General features: G+C 49.2%; 1 non-coding gene across 1 annotated transcript; it reads left to right on the top strand.

The window, feature by feature from the left end:
• The first annotated feature begins 4,571 nt into the window (after positions 1-4,571).
• On the top strand, positions 4,572-4,678 carry LOC138993599 (U6 spliceosomal RNA). The gene has a single exon (XR_011468314.1). It is a non-coding gene; the product is annotated as a U6 spliceosomal RNA (small nuclear RNA).
• The last annotated feature ends 2,862 nt before the right edge of the window (positions 4,679-7,540 follow it).

Genomic DNA, 7,540 nt, shown 5'->3' with positions numbered 1-7,540 from the left:
CAGAGAGGCGGACGGCGACGGAACAATTTTCAATCCGCGACGGCATGCGTCCATTGATTGCTGTGTCCCAAAGCACCCTGAACCCCAGCGAGGGCCTCTGGACTGCCAGCCTGGGAACTCAGGACTGAGACCTTCCCATCCCACCGTGTGCCTCCTGATGCCCAGGCGTGGGCCTCCTCGTGGCCACCCCCATCTGGGCCTCGGCGAAGTCCACCTGTTTCCTGTTCTTGGCCTGGGCAGGCTGTGCCCTGGCCTCACCCTTGATGTGACTGGCTGACAGAAGAACAGCTGCCGCTCCCCTCCCCTCGCCGCGCCCCTCTCAGGCGCAGACACACCCGGACAGACCTCGGGCAGATCCCTGACTACAGTTAGCAGGAATGTTAGCCGAGGACTCGGGCTGGTTGGGCCATGACTGCTGGCAGGATCCCAGGATTCCGAGGGGGTCTGAACTGGAGTTGACTGTGCAGCTGGGAGCAGCAGCGATGCCCTCAAAAAGGGAAAGGAGAGAGATGCCAAGGAGAGAGACAATGCCTGCGCCAGGAGGACAGAACTCTCACCAGGTGGGCAGAGGGAACAAAGTCAACAATCATAGCAACGAGAGCCACCATTGACTGAGTACCTACTATCAGCCAGGAATATTCTAGAGTTTTCCATACACAGCCTCTCTTAACCCTCACAGCAGCCGCCCACCCCGAGTTAGATTTTACCAGCTTCACTTTACAACAATGCAAACCAAGGCTCAGAGAGGTTGAGTCACTTGTTTAAGGTCACACAGCCAGGGAACTAATAAGAATTCAAACCTCTTTTTATATATATAATTTTTTTTATAGATTTCAGAGAGGAAGGGAGAGGGAGAGAGAGATAGAAACAGCAATGATGAGAGAGAAACATTGATCAGCTGCTTCCTGAGCCCCCCGAGGAGTCTGAGCTGGCCTTTTTCTCCGAACCTTGGTTTCCCTTCCCCCAGACCTCCCAGGGCTGCTTGTACCTGCTGACCCCGGGGAGCCACAGATCCCTGCTGTCACTTGCTCTCCTCCACCTCTGCCTGAGGCTGCCCTCGCCTCCCTGGCCAAGGTCTCAGATGCTGCCATTAAGGCCTGTGTCTCTCTTTCCAGCTCTTTGCAGAATTCCTTTGGGTCCCTTCCATTCTCAAACAGCTCCTCCCCTGAGGCAAGCCAACCCCACCAGCCCCAGCCTCACACCCTCCCAGGTTTAACTGCAGAGGGAAAGCCTCAGCTCCACCCTCACTGGGTCTCCTTGGCTCTCACTGGGTCATTTTCTCCTCCCTGAACAGGTCCCGGAGCCAGGAAACCCAGGGAGGGAGGAGGTAGGGAGAGATCCCCCAGAGCAAAACCTTGTGCTGCTGCCGGAAAGGGGGCAGTGGCCACTGAGAGGCAAAGCGGCAGGTAGGCCTACACCGGCCCCTCATGAACCCCGTGGTGGTCTTTAACTGTGCTTTCCTCTGTTCGAGGAGCCAAGGCCAGAGGCAAAGCCCCCTCCTCGCCCCTCCCCCTCGCTCCATGTCCCCCTTCCCTGACCCACATGCAGGCTCCTGCTGGCACTGCCCTCAGCTGCACGCCTGTCCCCTTCTAAGGGAAGCCTGTCTCTAAAGGGCTCTGCAGTGCACGGTGGACGGCCCTTTGGGAACCACCACACAGGAACTTGTTTCGATGCCTAGCACAGCCTCTGTGTTCTGGGTCTGGCTACGGCTGTATGGGCAGCCTGCGTCCCAAGGAGCCTGAGAATTGGTCCCTGCGCCCTCAGAGCTCTGGGGGGGGGAGGGGGGGTGCTCCTGGCCTTCACCAGGAGGACTGCCACCTCAGCTCTGCGGTCTCCAGCTGTGGGACTAAGCTCGCAGCCTTCATTTTCTCATCTGCAAAATGGGGTGAGTTATACTTCCCTCCAGGATAAATGAAGCCACATGTGAAAACTGAACAAAATTCCTGAGGCCTGGATCAGTGCTTCTCAAACTATCTGTGAAAAAGAACAGTTTGGGGTGTTTTTTCTTCTTCTTCTGATCTGTCATGAACCAGTGCTTATGTAAAACACAATAAAAATGAAAAATTAAATTTAAAAAGATATAGAAAATACAAGCTGTAATTTTCACTATAATATTCAACCAATATGAAATTATTCTGTCATATAGCTTTAAAGTTTCACTCTCGGTCTGCTAACACTTCCAGACCAGGATAAACCCATGGACCACACTTGAGTCACACAGATCTCGGGGACTCCCCACAAATGGCTTTTAACTGTCCCATAATCCACTCTTGTTTATGTGATTATTGTTTCCAAACTGACTTTTCTCTTCCCCCTTTTGCAATTCCAGGTTTTATTGGAGCATGAACGAGGCTTGTTGATTGGCTCAATGGTGGAAACAGAAAGTTGTGTGTGAGGCCAGGAGTGGTTCAGCATCACCCCTACCCAGGATGTCATAAGCAGCTGCAGCAGACGCATGGACTCTGATCTCACCAGGTTTTATAACCTCGCAGTGTCAGAGGCTGCTGGTTGTTCTCCAAGATCCACTTTCCCCTTCTTCCATAATAATAGAGTTTTAGGTAGGGACATGGTTGCCTAGCTAAAGACTACATTTCCCAGCCTCCCTTGCAGCTAGGTGTGGTCATATGACTGAGTGTGGCCAATGGTCTGTAAACAGAAGTGATTTCTGTTCTCTTGATTGGGTAAGTGCTCCCTGTCTCCCTTTTCTCCTTTCCATCAGCTGGTACATCACAAGAACTAAAGTAACTCTGGAGCCAGAGGTGGAACCTATGCAAAGAGAATGGTAAAGTCTCCCTAAAACCTCTGGACAAAGAAACTCCTATTTTATCCTAGCCACTGTATCTGGAGGTTGTTCTGTCGCAGTAGCCTAGCCTGGGTCCTACTACTGAAATGAGCAGTGGCAACAGACCAGAATTCTCAACCAGGGTTGACTTGGAGACCTATAGTGTCTGTCTCTTAGTTTTGAAGCAACCCTTTCAAGCAATTGTCATGGGGCCACCAAGGGCTGGGCCCGTGCTGAAAGATCTCAGCCTTCCTGCCTGGCAGAGAATGTGCTCTGACCTCTGGCATTCCTATGACCTTGACAAGGTGAGACTGTCCTGTTGAAAGGGGTGTGGTGGGAAACCAGCTTGGATTCTGCAGGGTGAGCTCTTTGGGTGGGCAGGGTGTTAGGCAGCAAATGACTCAGAAGGTAACTGCTGCCTGCCACAGGTCCTCAGGGAGTTTTGACTCACTGTCTTGGCCAAAGAGGAGTTTTAAGAGGCTATAGAAACAGCCCTGGCCGGGTAGTTCAGTGGGTTAGAGTATCATCTCGATTCACCAAGGTTGCGGGTTAGATCCCCAGTCAGGCACATACAAGAATCAACCAATAAATGCATAAATAAGTGGAACAACAAATCAATGTTTCTCTCTAAAATAAAAAAAGAAGTAAAAATAAAGATAAGTAAAAGAATGAGCATTAAAAAAAAAAAAAAAGAAGAAGCCATAGAAATAAAAAAAGTAAGGAGAGCAGAATTGGAAAATTGGAAGACAGATTCCCAGGATATCAGAGGCACTTCCTGTGGCCACAGACCCCTACCTCTCCTCAGCTGACCCAGCCACAGTTGGAGTCTGAGCGCTAGAAGAGGGTCCAGTGGCACAGTTGACTGCTAATCCAGCTTCCCAATCCTGGTCATAGCTGCTTGGGTCCCCTGAGGCAGGAGGAGGGGCACGTGGGCAGGAGGATGGTTTAGACAGCCAGGGGACCCAGCTGCCTTGCCGAAGCTCCGCCCACTCTGAGAGGGCTCTAGGGCCGCCCCACAGCTCTGGGATGCTGCCTCTGCTCTGCATCTCTCTGGCCTAAGCCTGTTGAAGATTTTTTAAAATATATTTTTATTGATTTCAAAGAGTAAGGGAGAGGGAAGAGAGATAGAAACATCAATGATGAGAGAGGATCATTGATCGGCTGCCTCCTGCACGCACCCTACTGGGGGTAGAGCCTGCAACCCGGGCATGTGCCCTTGGCTGGAATCGAACCTGGGACCTTTTAGTCCGAAAGCTGACACTCTATCCACTGAGCCAAACCAGCTAGGGCTGAAGATTTTTTTTTGGCTGACTCACTTTCCCAGTTTCAGAGTAAGTATGGCCCTAGAGGGAATTAGACCCAACTACTGAATTCATTTTAATAAACACTGATTGAGGGATTTTATGAGCTGGCTTGGGGTTGAGGGTACAGAATGAGAAAGATTCCACCTTTGCACCAAGGGTGATCAGGCTCTTTACTGTCTACGTAAAAAATGTCCCAACATGTAGAGAATTTTTATTAGAGTTTATTTGATCTCTTATTTGATGACATATACCAGGAGCAAGATCTCAAATGCTCTAGAGAATAATAGTTTTGCAGCTTCTTGCATGCATTTGAAATTAAGGAGGGTTCATCAGGAAGATTGGAGAAAGCAAGGCAGGATTGGATTACAGGATAGTTAAGATTATGTGCTCTCTGGAGGTTTAATATCCCCTTTGAAGGGTATTTCAAAGGTGTGTTAACCTAGATGCACAAGAACAGGGGTAGGGCTGGTGGTTTAAAACCTTCAGTGATTGCTTCGGCAGCACATATACTAAAATTGGAGCAACACAGAGAAGATTAGCATGGCCCCTGTGCAAGGATGACACACAAAACAAAACAACAAAAACCTTCACTGAAGAAGTTGTAGACCTGGGCATGATTACCCTCCATGACCTGCACAGTTAGGAATTTTATTTTTTGTTAATCCTCACCTGAGGATATTTTTTCCATTGATTTTTAGAGACAGTGGAAGGTAGGACGGGAAGGGAAAAGAGAGAGAGAGAAACATTGATGTGAGAGAGATACATTGATTGGTTGCCTCCCGCATGTGCCCTGACCAGGGCTGGAGATCGAACCTGCAACCCAGGTACATGCCCTCGACAGGGAATCAAACCTGTGACTCTTCAGTGCTTGGGCCAACATTCTAACCACTGAGCCATGCCAGCCAGAGCCCCAGTTAGGAATTTATGATCAGATCACCCTGTGAGGTTACTTTCCACAGAACGCCCCCCCTTTTTTTTTTGTTCACATGACCTTCCCCTGTCCTCTTCCCATCTTCTTCTCCATGTGTACTACCCCACCCCCACCCCTACCCCCCACCACTCCTCAGTGCCTCCACATTATGTGCCCTGATGCCTTTGCACATGCTGTTCCAACTGCTGAGATGTTCTTCCTCCCTCCCCACCCCCACTCCCAAAGGCTCCAACCTTCAAGATTGAGCATCATAAATAATTAATTTCAACTCTGGTGGAAGGGACTAGTTCCCCAACGGAAAAGAAGAGGGGACCTATGGCTAGCACCAAGGGATTCTGGGCAGGCAAGACTACAGACACCCTGTGCAGGTGAGGAGAGGAGAGGGAGGGTTGGAAATTCGGGAAACTGGATGACAAAGGTAAGAGTTGGAATGAGTCATGGAGGAGACTAATGCAGGGAGGAGACACACTTGGTGGGAGCCCAGTGGGAATGTAAGGTTAGCGAGCATCTATCCTTTCATTTATCCCAAAAGACACACCCCACACCCCTCCTGGGCTTCTGAGAACTTCCCCTCCCCTTCCCTTCTCCCACCCATGTCTATGGTTCCTAAGGAAGCCACTCGGACATTCCTTTCTATGCATGGCTGGCACCAGACCCAGATTGGATCAACCATGGTACACAGCCCTTCATGCAAAATCCATCCCCCAGTGGGTCTCTCAGGGAGTTTGAATTCCATTTTTATCCCTTGCGATTGTCTAGCTTTATGGTTCTACCCAATGCACAGTTCCTGCAATCGGGGAACTTTAAGCAAGGGAGACAAGAATTACAAAGATAGCTAGAATGCAAGGTGACTATACCTTTCCCATATTTATTTGCTCCCATAAGTGAATACACACACACAGCTACATACTTATAAGTCATAGGCATATATTCATGTACAAAGGTACTGGAAACACAGAAGAAACTTCACAGAGGAAGAAGGGTGTTCCAGGAGAGAGAACAGCTTGAGTGAAGAGCAGAAGGAGGAAAGCATTTCACAGCTTTGGAGAGTTTAGTCCAGCATGACCGAGTGTAGCGTACATGACAGGGTGTGGCTGGAGGGGGAGGACCTGCGTGAGATGAGCCTCGTGGGAGTTGTCACACAGTTTGGACTTCATGCTTACACGTGGGGAGAAAAGGACTTTTAGAGGAAGCAGGGAAATCCATCAGCTGACCCACCATTGGTGGGGGACCAACCTTTGTAGGAAAGCTTTTCTTGCCACACTCCTGGGGTTGGTTGAGTTCATTGTTATCCCGATAAGAAGGGGACAGGAGAGGAAAGAGAGCTGCCATGTTGCCTGCTCACCAGTTGGACAGGAGGTGGTAACAGGCAACCCCAGACAGACCAGCGCGAAATCACGGTGTTACGGACCCCACGGAGGGAAGCCGGAGGAGAAAGCTCTCACTGAGGCCTGGAGGAACCGTGTGTCGCCTGAGGGCTGTCTGGGGGAATGGGTGGGATTTGAAGCACTGTGAACAAGATCGGTGAGGTGGGCGAGGCCAGCTGAGGACAAGCTGGTCACTCAGGCCAAGTCACTTAATGGCGGTCCACGAAGGAATTACACTGGGAAGGCAGTGCTCTAGGAGGTGGCGTTCTAGGAAGAACTGTAGGAGACACGGGAAGCTGGGCGGTACAGAGGTGGCTTTTAGGGGATGTTTCTTTCACAGACATTTCCTGGGAACCAAGTGTATACCAGCTACTAGATATAGACACAGAGATGAAGAGAAGAATAGAGGTTTTGGGGAAGGATCAGAAGGGTTCCCCAGAGGAGCTGGGCTTTGAAGGATGAATAGGAATGCGCTGGTTAAACTCTCCACTGCTTGGAAATGCCTTTATTTACCTTTAGAAAAACGTATGAAAAAGTCAAATAATACAAAGGGCTATGCAGCGGCCCACAGTCCCTGTCATTAGCTTCTGGCATAGAGTCGTGATTCAGTTCACAGATGCTGGTCCAAACTACCCGAGTTCAAATCTCAGCTCCACCTTGGGCAAGTACTTAACTTCTCTCTGCCTTAGTTTCGTCACCCACATGAAGAAGGTGACGATAAAAGGACCTAACTCCGGGGTTGTTGGAAGAATTAAATAAATTAAAGTGTGTACTGAGTTCAGACCAGTGCCTGGAACATAACGAATACACAGCACGTGTCTTGTTAGTGCTCATTTTATGTTCCAAGTGTGGAAAGTGTATGTATATAATCCTTTGGTATGGCTGAGGATGAAATAAGATAATGTATATAAAATAGTTTGGTTTCCAGCAAAATATTTCTTCTAAAGGTGTTCAAAAGATTTCACTTGCTGCTAGTGGTGTCCTCATTTGTGCAGCAATGTAGCCAGTGAGAGTCAAGAGCCAGAGCGTCTACCTAGGATGATCCTCTATATATGTGTGTTAAAAAGTGAATGAGTGAGTGAATTAATCCTTCACCTTACAGTCACAGGATTGGCTATATCTTTTTTGTGCTTCTTGTCCTGACTTAGAAACAAAT

This window comes from Myotis yumanensis, unplaced genomic scaffold, assembly GCF_028538775.1.
Source record: "Myotis yumanensis isolate MYYU_CA2020_CCGP unplaced genomic scaffold, mMyoYum1.0.hap1 SCAF_15, whole genome shotgun sequence".
In the NCBI taxonomy this organism is placed as follows: domain Eukaryota; kingdom Metazoa; phylum Chordata; class Mammalia; order Chiroptera; family Vespertilionidae; genus Myotis; species Myotis yumanensis.
Note: the sequence above shows the minus strand (reverse complement) of the source record. Positions and strands in the feature narration are given on the sequence as shown.